Source organism: Phyllobates terribilis, unplaced genomic scaffold, assembly GCF_046119375.1.
Source record: "Phyllobates terribilis strain yellow unplaced genomic scaffold, ASM4611937v1 Scaffold_4__5_contigs__length_816908805, whole genome shotgun sequence".
NCBI classification, from domain to species: Eukaryota; Metazoa; Chordata; class Amphibia; order Anura; family Dendrobatidae; genus Phyllobates; species Phyllobates terribilis.
Genome location: NW_027362764.1, coordinates 88,093,584 through 88,107,461, shown reverse-complemented (window position 1 = coordinate 88,107,461; position 13,878 = coordinate 88,093,584). Strand labels below are relative to the sequence as shown.

Here is a 13,878-nt window from a genome sequence, read left to right as displayed (position 1 = left end):
GGTGGTAGATGTTAATCAGCTGATGAACAGTTGGGAAGTTGCAGCCACTCTACGCAATCCTAGCAACAGGAAATTTATTACTGTATGGAGGAACAGCAGGATCAGCGGTTCCTTGGCAGCTTATTCTTCTGGTTTGTAAACGTTCAGGTTCGTAATATGGATTATTGGAAAGTAATGGTCTCCTGAACTGCTGGTGTACATCCAATCAAGGAGTCACATCTAACGCGAGTAGTAACAGTGCGGGTTATTCTCAACGGGTTTTTGAAGTAATCCAACTTCTTCAGGAGAACAGAAGATTGTCAAAATCTCTGTGGTTCTCCTTAACAAGTTGGATTACTTCGAAAAGAATTAACTGCACTCTTACTACCAACGTTTGATTTGACTCCTTGATTGGATGAATACCAGCAGCGCAGGAGAGCTGTTAGCCATAATACTACATTGGATCAACCAACCTGTGGGGCTGCAGCAGCTGGGATCTTGTTTTAGGCATTTTCAGTGTTGTGTCTTATACAACCAAACTTATCTGCATACCACCCTATTGCACTTATCTTGTTCCCTCCGCCATTTCTTAAGTGCCATAATAAAGCATATGAAAAAGGGGTAACCTTGGAGAGAAAAGGCATTAAAATGGTTGTTCTACTACACGGATTTCTGACCCATCTTTGAGCTAGAACATCAATAGCAGATCAGTGGAGGTGACCATTTTCAGTTGTCCTCTACACCAACCGGCTGTAAGCAGCTGTGGAGATGAACGGCACAGCTCTGTCAACTGTATAGTGGCCGCAAGGGCTTACATCCGACCACCAATGGTAGAGAACAGATGAACAGTGGAGGTTGCTGGGTGTCCATCTCCCGCCAATTGAATATTGATGATTTATCATGGAGATAGGCGATCAATATCATTGTAGTGGAACAATCCTTTAAAAGGGACTGTCAGCACAGCATGACTGTAAAAATCAAGTACAGGTGCTCGGCGGGGCCAATTATGTAAATACACCTTCCCACCTGCTTGTTTTCCATCTATCTCTGCCCTTTTCTGGCTCTATGAAACCAGAGCTGACAATTAAATAAAAGGGGGAAGGTGGGGATAGATGGAAAACAAGCAAGTGGGGAGGTATGTTTAAATGATTTGCCCCGCCATGATGCATCGAGCAGCGGGATTTAGTTGATCAGTCATCCTGTGCTGACAGTCCCTTTAAGGTCTACAAACCAAAAGAAGAAAAAAACAATTTTGCCTCACAGGTGTGACCGGAAATCTTTGGGTTGCAAACCTGCAGCTCCTAAATTGTCCTTCTAGCCAGGTATGGTCAGGAAATACTTGTAACTAATATTAGGGTCCTTCTGCACGATGTTTTTCTTCAATAATTGATAACATGTCATGCATTTCAAGCATATTCACAAGCAGCTTTTATTTTCCCTGTAACCAATTTTTCTGATGTATAACAAAAAAAAAAAGTCACATTTTTACGCAAATTTTTTTTTCCAGCAAAAAAATTGCAGTTCATCACCTCTCAAAAATTGTTCCGCCAGTTTAAATCCGTTAAATATATTATTGGCGACTCCACATTTCTGCAGCTCTTAACAGAAGTCGTTTTATTTTCAGGGGTACACCTCATGTTTTTCCTGGTGTTGTAGAGCAAGAAACACCATTCCTTATTCCCGCACTACTGCATATATGCAGATTTTTCAATATTTTATAGTAGACTTTAAAGTAAAATCTAATTTCAACACTTTTTGGAATGGGAAAAAAAAACTGATCGTTCGGAATTTTAAGAAAATGGTTTAAGTGCATCAAACAGTATTAACTAAAAAAACAACTATTAATAAACTTAAATCCTCCATCGCGTCAATGGTCCCACACTATTCATGTGATTGCTGCAGTCAATCATTGGCCTCGAGGATCACATGCTATACATGCAAACATCACAGCTGAGGCCAGTGATTGTTTGTAGCTGTCGAATGATTGATCTATGAGAGATCATCACTGAAGAACCGGCAGGGGCCACAATAGCAGTAGGAGATTTAGAGTTGGAGCAGTTTACCACACAACACTTGTCACTGGACTCCATTGTATGGAATACTGTAGTCCTACACGTTATTTCACGTTTTTTTGCGGCGTATAAAAAAAAATGTCTACCTGTTTGAGAGAGGCCAAAACAATGTTCTCTTGTCGGCTACTCAAGCCCCATGACTTAAAGACCAAAAGTGTCATTTGAACCCTGAATTATTTAAGTAAAGTTTGAACACCGAAAAATTGAAAAGTCAAACACAAAATAAGTTTGTCCTGGGCTTTTCTTAAATTCCTCAATTTCATGCCTTGGATAAGCTATACAGCTGGCAAATGTCACATTTGTTAACCTTCTTAACAGCTAAAGAAGCACTCCCATCAAAAATGTTATTTTCTTAATATATTGCAGTAATCTTATTATATAGCACTGTGTACTTACAATTGCTCATTTTGCCTTTCTACCCATTTAATTCTTCTCTTTTCTCTGCTCTATGTAGAAACAGGAAGTCTCTTGTCCCTGCATTTATCATTCCCCTTATTCAACTCCTGACCCAGCTGCTCCCCTATTCCCACTACCAGGGACTTTTACAGTGACTTATAACTCATACACGGAAAACTGACCTCCTGTTTCTACATAGAGCTTAGAAGGATTCATAGACCTAATGGAAAATAGAAGAATTAGCAGGGTAGAAAGGCAAAATGAGCAATTGTAAGTACATAGTATATAAATGGGATATAAATTTTGATGGGAGAGCCCCCATACACAGACTAAAGTCAGTTGAATTGACGGGTTCAGTAGAAGGTCTAATGTGTATGGGGATGCTGGCCGACTGATGGTGGGGCGAGAGAGGTCGATCAGGCATGTCCAATTTCAGACTGCTGATTGCATTGTTCTCCCGGAGATGAGCTGCCGGCCGACATGTCAGTATGTGGCTTTCTGATAGAGCAGGGGAGCATTTTGTGTGTAGGAGAGTTGGCAGAGATGGCTGGCGAACGAACGATCGGCCGATGCAAAGTTTGTCCGACAACCATCTAATGTGTATGGCCGGCTTCTTTCATTGCCCTCACTGAAATTCATCTCATTTCCCGATGGGGAAGCTGCGGTTGGCCTAGACCCATCCAAAACTCATGAATTAATCCTGTTGTGTAACCTTGAGATCTCACATGACCCTGCTTTCCCTTGTACGAAACTTCCACTTGTAGGTGGTGTAGGGTAAATGTCAAGATGGGCCTGCTGGATATTGCTTTCTACTGCTTAACAAGCTGAAATGATATATGTAGACTGAGGTCACCACACTAAAGTAATAAAGGCAAATCTTTAAAAAAATATACAAGAATATAAAGAAAAATGTACAAATCAGCTTTAAAAAAAACTCAGCAAATTTCTCCTTACTAAACCAATGATCGCACTGGGCAGTAGACTTCCAGGCGCTCGTAGACTTAGAATTGGTGATTAGCTACTCGTCCGGCCAAAATAGGAATTAGAGAGACCGGGGCAGCCTTTGAAGAGCAAAGATGGGAATAAGGAGAGTCATTTTTAAGAATATTTTCAGATGTGGACAATCCATGCAAGTCTACGACCTGTTAATGTCATTGGGTGGGTATGGGCACATGGTGTCTTCTTGGAGCAGAAACTGAAAGGAAACCCTCAAAAACTTGGGAGTTTCTGCTCCAAAAACTGTGTGCACATAGCCGTTAAGTGGGAAAAACGTGCTGATTGGATCTCTTTAAATCTCCACAACATTCTTCATTAATGTAACTGAATGAAAGGGTTACAATTTTATTAGCCAATTATGTAAACTAATAAATTAGGCTATGCTTTTTCTTTTTAGTTTACTTGGTAGCCAATTAGTTGTGCAATACATTTGTGGCAGAGAAAACAAAACAGGTGCATGTGTGATGCCACGGGGCCATTCCAGTTCTGTGGTTAAGGGATGAATGTGGTTACATTTGGATTTGGTTAAAATTTGAGAAAGGAACAACCGAATTAAAATATGTAAGAATTAGCCACAAAACCACAAGCTCTGGTACCTGGAGGGCCAGCTGATGAGAGACGCTGTGTCCCCATCGGAATCTCTCTGAAGGAACCACTTTGGTTTCTGCTTTCCAGCTCTTCTGAATAAAAGAGATCACCTTAAAAGACTCTCGAATTCTGTACATTGCACAGCAATTATATAGCACACGGCTAGCTTTCAAGTCCTAAAAAGCAGTGGAGCAGGTGTTGTAAAATGGAAAATACAGCATTTGTTGGCAAGAGATCTCGGCTGAGAGCTGTGTGGAACAGATAACTTTCCCCATTTTCCGTTTTGGTACTGAAGAGTTTTGGAAAGGAAGAATCCTTCCCATTTATCACAGGGAACAAATGTACAGACACAGACAAAAACAAAGACCGAGCAAATTGGAAAAACTAAGCCTTGATATTCCGAACTCAAGCATAAGGTTGGATCTATTGTAGTCTAAACCCCAAAGATTAGATGTCTTTAGTACATGATAAATAAAAAAATAAATATATATAAAATTTTCATATGTGATTTTTTTATATTCGATTTCTCAGCCCAGAGGGTATGTGATAAAGGGGCGATTCTGGAACAAAACGCTTCCGAATTGCCCAATTGCCCATCACCTTTTTGAATGAAGAACCATCTAGTCAGGATCTGCTCAATTCTAAAATAGCTGAACACCGGCACGGCTAAAAGGAAAAATATAATTTTTAAAGGGCTTGTCCACCTTGCTTTCGAAATAAGGGAATAAGGTTGAAAGATGGGGGGGGAGGGAAGGGGGTCCTGGTCTTAGATCACCTCTTTGATTAAGACTAGAGAGGAACCACAAAATTACACTCTATGACAAATGGTCCTGCTCCCTGTTCATTGACTGGAGACCTCAGATGTCGACCAGGCGGCCCAATTCTAGGAACCATAATAAAAAAGCACAAAACTTGTTAGACAACAGGGGGCAACACCCCAAAATGTAGGCGTGCTTGCAGACATCCTACACTCCTCTGGTCCAACAAACAAATGTGAAGTAGCTTGCCACAGTTGTTTGTGAAGGTCTATGGCATGATTATTCTGGTCATTTGTGATTTTCTGATTAATTTCCCCAGTAAAAACATTTTTTGGGTCAAAAAAAAAAGTTAAAAAAAAACATTTAGAGTCCTGCAGAATCCTTTATGAATAATTATTTTTCCTTGCTGAGTGCCAAGCAGTGGACTAAACATGACCGTAGCAGGACGTTCTCCAGGCAGAGAAGCTAAAGCAAAGACAGCAGGCACTTTCCGCTCCAAGTACCAGAGTTTTAGAAACTAGTAGTGATGAGCGAGCATGTTCTGTTAACCCTTTCGGCAAGCATGCTCAGGTGTTTCCCCGAGTATCTTCAGCCGTGCTCGGGTGTTATGTTGCGCTGTGTGCATGAATTGCGACTGTTTGACAGCTTTAATACATGTGAGGAATGCCTAAGAAACAGGTATTCCTCACATGTATTAAAGCGGTCAGTCGCAAATCATGCGCAAATCTCGAGTAACGCGCATGCGCGCAAATCTCGAGTAACGCGCATGCGCGCAAATCTCGAGTAACGCGCATGCGTGCAAATCTCAAGTAACGCGCATGTGCGCAAATCTCGAGTAACGCGCATGCGCGCAAATCTCGAGTAACGCGCATGCGCGCAAATCTCGAGTAACGCGCATGCGTGCAAATCTCGAGTAACGCGCATGCGCGCAAATCTCGAGTAACGAGCTTTTGAAAAGGGCTAAAAAAAGGGAGAAGAGTCCAGGTCTGGAACTAGGATTCTAGTGACTTAGGGACACACAAAGTAGCCAAAAATGACATGGTCATGCAAACCGCCAGGCATTCTCTTAATAGATTGTCTTGCATGACCATGTGTTTTTACCCATATTGCGACTACCTCATGTGTCTATACCTTAAAAGGGCATCTGTCGGTAGGATCGACTCTTATAGGCCATCTATATTGGCTTGTGGGTCATAGTAAGTTGAATAAAATGATACATTATTACCTGCGATTTAATGTCTTATTCCCTAGAAATCCATGTTTTTCTTAATATGTAAATGAGCTGTTATGATCTATGGGCCGGACATAGATCTCCCTGAGAATCGGCCTCCAGAGCTTATTTTAAATGAAAGGAGGCGTTACCAATTTGAGACATGATCTACAGGTCTAACCCCTTTCATTTACAATAAGCTTTAGTCTGGAGGCAGATTCTCTGGGAGATCTATGTCCGGCCCATAGATCTTAACAGCTCATTTACATATTAAGAAAATGACGATTTCTCTGGAATAAGACATCAGATCGCAGATATCAAGGTATCATTTTATTCAGCTTCCTATGACCTACATACCCATGTAGACAGCTTAGGAGGGTTGATCTTACTACAATAACAACCCAGTGCATTTAGAAAAAAGAAAAAACAACCTTATGGCTAGCAGGAAAGATCTAGTTCATTATTAAATGAATGACCATGAATTATAAAAGCCAATTTTATGCTGCCAGATAAGAGCATATTATGGACTCTGCTCTACCTGTTATGAAATGAAGGGACTATGGAGCAGCCAAGAGCAGCTGCATATTAGGTAATTGTATTGTGGTCTCTGGACTGTTCGCTATTACACAAACTATGCAATGTAACACGACCTGTTTGTACGAGGAGACCCGGATCACACAGTGGTGGTTGGCTTGGAAGAGGCAGCGTACTGTTAGGATTTATAATGCTTTGAGCTTTTCCAAGGTTTGGAGAGGTAGTTTAGTGTCCAATAAACATTGGAAGTCTCAGATTTCTCCTAAATGAAGTATGCAAGATAAAAAAAAAGCTCTTCCCACGCTAGAGTCATAAGCAAACATACATCTTAGTTTCCATAGATTTTATGCTATAAAAACACCCGACCTGAAAAGTTAACAATTTAGACCACAAAAAAAAAAATTAAAGATCTTGAACTTTCAAGGCGTTGCCCGCTTTGACTTTTAAACGTGAACCCCACCTATACAGTAGGTTGGTTTGAAGAACTTTCTGCTGCTTGGACTCCTAAAGAATACAGCTGCTCACTGGCGGCCCAACGGCAATAAAAGCGCTACCACAGGTGAAATTATGCATTACAAGTTCTAACTTAAAGGAGTATTCCCATCTCCAAGATCCTATGCCAATATGTAGTAGGTGTAATATTAATAATATAGGCAAATAACTTCAATTAGAAATTTAGTATAGTCCTTCTGATTCGCTATGTTGCTTACCCCATGTGCAGGGCATTGCAGTAGCTTAGATATCCATGGTTACAAGAACTTAGAGCAGTCTGTCACTATATGAATGGTTGTAACCATGGATACCCACGCTACTGCAATGCCTTGCACATGGGGTGAGCGACATAGCAAATCAAAAGAACTATACTACATGTTTAATTGGATGATGATAAATAATAATATTACACCTACTACATACTGGGAGATGAGCTTGGAAATGGGAATACACCTTTAAATTAATGGGGAATAAAATACAAAAGTGAGTGAAAAAAGCTGTTAAGTGCTTTTGAGTTCAGGCTAACAGAAGAGGAACTGAATGGTAGTTATCCTAATCGAGACCTGTCAGGTCCTCTAACCACTGGAAACTGCCAGGCTCTCTGGGCATGATGGACATCCTCCATACAATACACTTCATTGTAGTGTGACAGTACACCACTCGCTGACCGCAGCTCCGGAGCACAATCGCTGCAGGAGTCATTCTCACCGGCTCGTCGGCATGAGCGGTCGCATGGATTACAGCAGGGGACACTTAGGACAGGTGAGTACACTCTCTGACAGAAGTTGTCGCTTATCCATGTTATGTAAATAAAAGCTTATAACCTGACGTTAAATTCATCCATTGGTTTTATAAATTACTCTTTTAAAAGCGGAAACCCTCCCAAATTTGGTTTAGGTTAAGAAATTTAATTAGCATCAATGCTGAAATATTGATCATTTAATGAACACAGAATGGTCAGATTTTGGCAAGACAAAAGTTTTGTCGCTTGGTCATATAATGCACCCAATCTTAGTTTACATCCTCACGAGTGCTCAGTAAATGATCGGTTAATTAGTGGTTGTGTATAAAAAGAAACCCAGCACCCCAGACCTTCACTTGAACTGCAGCTTGGGCTCTGAGAACATGCCAAACATCCACCCTGCGACCAAAGCCTTGATTATCAAGAGGCTGAAGACCAGATCCACTGCAGAGGAGGCTGGCACCATTAATGTGTCTCAGCGTCAAGTACAAAGAATTTAAAAAAAGATTTGAAGAGACTGGAGATGTGTTCGACAAGCCCAGGATGAATTTAGCGTCAGGTTATAAGCTTTTATTTACATAACATGGATAAGCGACATAGCTTCTGTCAGGGAGTGTATAAGAATTTTTTTATTTTACTATTTTTACAGTTTGACACTGCAGGAGGAGACTACTGCTCTCATCATGATCCCCTGCTGGTGCTGATCGAAGCACTAGTAGGGGACAACGATGAGGGCAGACTTCAGCACCAGGCGCTTGGGAACAGCGCTAACTGTAGCGCTGATTCCCAGGCGCCGGTCCGTGTGCTCCTGATGCGGCACACGGACATCACCGATACTGTTTTTTCCGGTAACAGAAATATCAGGAGGTCTGAAAGAGCCCTAAAAGGTAATTCTATGAGTTGGGTAAAGTCCAGACTTCAGCTTTTGTGAGCCTTTCACTCAGATTTTCCTGCAGAGCCATCCATAAGTTTTTAGATAGGCTTGGACTGGTCCACGGGAGAACAGGAAGATCCTCCGGTGGGCCACCATCCTCACTATGTACAGACATAGAAGACAAGACAATAACGCGCAATTCCATTTCTTCGATCAATGGCTGGGTGTTCTATTGCTGGACTGTCCAAATTGATCACAATGATTTGATGTCACTGACATGTTAAAAGTTTTCTAAAATGACAGTGACCCTTTTCTACTAGCTAAATTCGAACTAGAGCATCCTCCGGTGTCTGGTCTATGCCGCATCTTGGCATTTTCTGTAAATTAAGTTTTATAGGGAATCATCTCTTCATGGACACCATCCTAAATTCTCAAGAAGAGACTGAGGAATAAAACGGCAAAGGGAAAACAGCGAGGATCTCTCTTATTTCAGGAACATCTGTTTTCCGTTAAAATACCATCTGACAACCACTCGCTAAATATTAACATGTGGGATTTTGTTTTACTCCTCAGTCATTCTGACCTGGCCACATGTAATATATAGGAGAGCGGAGATCCCAAGATACACAAATTAAACAATTAACTTAGGAAACTTAGAGGGGGGAAAAAAAAGGAGGGGTAAACAGATTTTCTTTATTCAGGCTCTGAATTGTCCAGAGTGTAAAGGTCTCAAGGCCAAGCAGATAACACACCGAGGGATTGTAAAGACACAAATAACTTATCTCCCATAGGGCTATGTACATTTATATACGATCGATGGATATAGGAGCCTTAAAAAGAAAATCCCACATCCTAAACTACAGGAGCTTTGTGAACACTTCCATACACAGCTGTGAAATAACCCTCATCTTCATCGACCTCCTACACCGCACTATGGATTAAGAGCAACCGAACCCAAAGCTATAAATGCCTGGAGATAACATCTGTATAAACACTTCTGATGTCATCACGTCAATGCTTATAATGAAAGATTGTGCGCTATCAGGGTTCGCACCTCCCTGCCCCCAATTGTGAATTACGGATATTAGACAGAGTTCACATGTCCAAAAATAAAAAATAAATGGATCACTGACAGCCAAGCGGCCACCGACAGCCAAGCGGCCACCGACAGCCAAGCGGTACGGCTAGAGATGCAGAGATCCATTTCAGCGGTCCCATTCTCTGATTGCGGTGACCGCCAGGAAGTGCTGAAATATGAGCACTTCCCTGCACGATCACCTCCGGGAGCTCGGCTCAGCTGACAGCCGAGCTCCTGCGGTAACAGCCATGACCAGCGCCTGCAACCCTCCCCCCCCCCCCCCCCCGGCTAATTTCCCTCCAGATGTTGTGATCCATAACAATAGTGGCATTTAGAAGGTTGTGAGAAGGAAGGGGCTCCCTCTCTCACCCCCATGATGAAATTGCAGGGAGCTGATGGTCATCATGGAATACAGAGGACAAACAATGACCTCCTGTTGTGCCAAGTACGGTGGCCTGTTACACCAAGCCATAGTCATGGTCTAACAGGCGATTTGCCTGTATAATATCACAGGTCTCATGCATTGCAGTGCTAGCTTACACGTTGCTGATCGTATAAAGGGTCTGTAAAAGCGACATGATTCCCACCAAAAGAAATCCAGCTACATCGGCGCTCCCAAATCCAAATGCCCCTCTCCCTCCTGAAGCCCAGTGTGCCTAAAGTGCATTTAGCATCCACATGTTTGGCATTACTGTAGCGATGACAGCCCTCCTAATTTATGAAGAGTGCGCGTCTCCGGAAGCATGAGCTGGGCACTACAACACACTGGGCACTACAATGGCAGGTTTGCATTTTCACTCTGCAATGTAAATTGCTGGTTGTTTCTGGAAAACACTCGGAGTCAAAACAGTCACTACACCTACCTCAGCTGATCAATTGTCGTGCCGGGAGTTGGGCCTTCGCTAATCTGATATTGATGGCATATCCTTATGTAAAAGTAAGATTTTATCATTCATATAACAGTTATAGTATTGTTTGGGGAAAGTGCCACATTTATTGAATAGACATAAATTTTGTAGGGGTTGTTCCTCGTTTCCTGCATTTCACTGCTGATCAGTCACAAATGGGTTGGACATCCCCCACTGATTTCATATTGATAGCATATCCTCAAAAAAGGTCATCAATATCAATGTTCCAGACAGGGGCGTACATAAAAAATCATGGGGCCCCATAGCAGAAGCTCTAATTGGGCCCCCTCCCCCCAACAAAAAAATATTTGTCTGTCACAGAAAAGCAGATTTCACAACTTTCCAGCATTTACATAGCAATTTTCCTCCTGCTGAAGTTCAAGATTCCTCTTCCACTGCCCCCATAAAGTATGATGCCAATAAAAGTGCCCCCCAAACACAGTATGATACCCCCATGGTGCATTCCTCCACATGCACAGTATGACGACCCTATTGTACCCCACTTAAACTCCCAACGCAAAATATGCTGACCCTAAAATAGTATGATCCCCCAACTGTGACCCCCACACAGTATAATGGGCCTACATACAGTATAATGGCCTGCACTAGCCCTCCAAACAGTATAATGGCCCCACACAAACCTTCACACTGTATAATTGCTTTCATACAGTATAATGGCCCCACACATAGCCAAAATATTATAATGGCCAGTCATAGCTTTCCATATAGTATAATACAAGCCACAGATAATCCTCCATATAGTATAAGGCGCCCCCCCACATAATCCTCCATATAGTATAATGAACTTCCCATGGACCTCCATAAAATATAATGCACTCCCCATAGTCCTCCACACAGTATATTACACACTCTATAGGGTAAAATGCAGCCCCCATATAATATAATGAACCCCAGAGCCCTGCAGTATTATGGGCACCACGTGCTCACTGATTTTAAAATACCGTATATTTTAAATAAGCTGACCCGAGTATAAGCCTAGGGTGGGAAATGCAGCAGCTACTGGTAAATTTCCCCATCCTCGTACGCATTGCTTCCTCGTCACCATTTTAGGCATGAGTGGCCCCCCTCATGCCCTCCCATCCTGGCATGCGTGGCCCCCCCTCACCCCCCCCCAGTCCTGGCATGCATGGGCCCCCCCCCCCAGTCCTGGCATGCATGGCCCCCCTCATCCTCTCCAATCCTGGCATGGGTGGCCCCCTCATCCCCTCCAATCCTGCCATGCGTGGCCTCCTCACACTACACATAAAAAAAATAAACACATACTCCCCTTCCTTCCTCACCTCTGCTCCAGCGCTGTGTCCTGTCTGCCAGCAGCTCATGTCATAGTCTGAACAGCGCACACTCTAAGACTCTGATGTGAGCTGCCGGCATATTCACTCCTCTCCATGCCGGGACTATGGGCTTGGAGAAGAGTGAATATACTTTCTCTTTAGTAGTGGGCACTGTCAGCAGAAGCTGCGGCTCAGCGCTCCTCTGTGCCCACTACTAAAGAGCATGAATATTCATTCTCCTCCACGACCATGGGAGTGGAGAAGGGTGATTATTAATTTCCCTTTAGCAGCAAGCACACGTGGTAGCTGCAGCAGTGGCTACTGCGTGTGCCGCGCTCCTCCGCCAGCCCCCTCCCCCCCAACACTATCCACCAACGGTATGTCTATATACTCGAGTATATACTTGAGTGTAAGCCGAGGGGGACTTTACTCGGCTTATACTAGAGTATACAGGGTAAAAACAATACTCACTTATCCTCCTCGTTCCCCCACTGCTTCGTGGCCCCCCCAGCTCAAGGGCCCCATAGCAGTTGCGTGGCCTGCCGCCATTGGTGGTACGCCACTGGTCCCAGTACACCTTATTAATGTTGTCTGACATCTTAAAACGAGTCTGCAAAGAACAGGCTTGGCTGCAGATTGATTATGTGTGTATAGAGGGCCGTCCGATATTCCATTAACTGCAGATGTCAGGGGAAATAAGGATTGGGCATGTTAAATTTTAAGATGCCCAAGCGCCACCTCCCTGCCCAACAGAAAATAAGCCATTGTCTGACACCTCTAGCAGCGGCTTATTTCCCTTTTCCCAATTAAATATAAGTGTGCTCAGCCTACTTGAGCGTGCAAGATCAGGAATAGATGGATAAGAGCAATCTTATGTGTATGACCAGTTAATTTTGCAATGTTTGCTATCAGTATGCATGGATTTAAAAAAAATTAAATAAAAGTGTCCCACATCACTGATTGGCAGCTTTCTGTGTTGAATGTGGTTATTCACCTCTGGAGACAATTTTTTTTTTTTTTTTTTTTTTTACTTAAATGCATATATGTGGGGCTAAAATATTTTTTTGCCATTATGTCTAATTACAAAGTCTGCAGAGTTTTGGTTTTACAGGGTCTTTGTCTACCCGCACATTCAATTTTGATGTGGTGTGTGTGTTAATAAATTAAAAAAAACAAAACAAAACACTGAACCACAAGTTCACAGAAACAGACAGTGTATCAGAAGCTATATAGGGCAAAAGGTGCAATTTTTTTAATGAAACTTTTTTTTTCTTTGGCTTAAAAAAAAAAAAAAAAAAAGTAAGTCTCAAAAAAGGTGGACAACCCCTTTAATAAGTCTCCTCCAGTGTGCATCCATAATTATCTGCTTTTTTATATAGGGCTGCAGAGAATTGAAGAGTTTCTTAATTCAAAGTTCTCACAAACTAAGCAGATTCAAAAGAGAAAATTCATATTTGGTGGCTCTGACAGGTTTGTGCTCTATTATTCTATTATTTGGGAAAATAAATAAATTGATACAATCCTAGAAGAAAAAAACAAAACAAAAAACAGCTAATAGTCAAAACCATCTTAAAAAAATCTTTCCCGTAACATTAACAATTATGTATTGTCCCACATTATGAAGGTATCGTCACATTCTAGATCAAACGTCCTTTCGGCTGCAAAGTAAACAGCACATTATCAGTGGCGGATTAATTAAATTGCAAGATAAACAAAGTCAGAGGTTTATGGCATATAAAAGAGCAGGGATATATTAGATCTGGAAATGCTCTCATGAATGCAAAAGCAAAGCTTCCAAAAGAATGGAAATATATCGAGGAACCTACCATCTGTACAGAAATTCTATAAATATATATAAAAAAAGTTTTACAAATATATTCTTTTCCATCATTAAAAAGCAATTGATATGTTCTAACGTCTATTACAACTTCCATCATAGTAAATTATCCCTGAGCATCT

General features: G+C 42.0%; 1 protein-coding gene across 11 annotated transcripts in view; it reads right to left on the bottom strand.

Moving 5' to 3' along the window:
- SVIL (supervillin) overlaps window positions 1-13,878 on the bottom strand; it is a 221,523-nt gene that overhangs the window by 94,642 nt on the left and 113,003 nt on the right. The window lies entirely within an intron of this gene.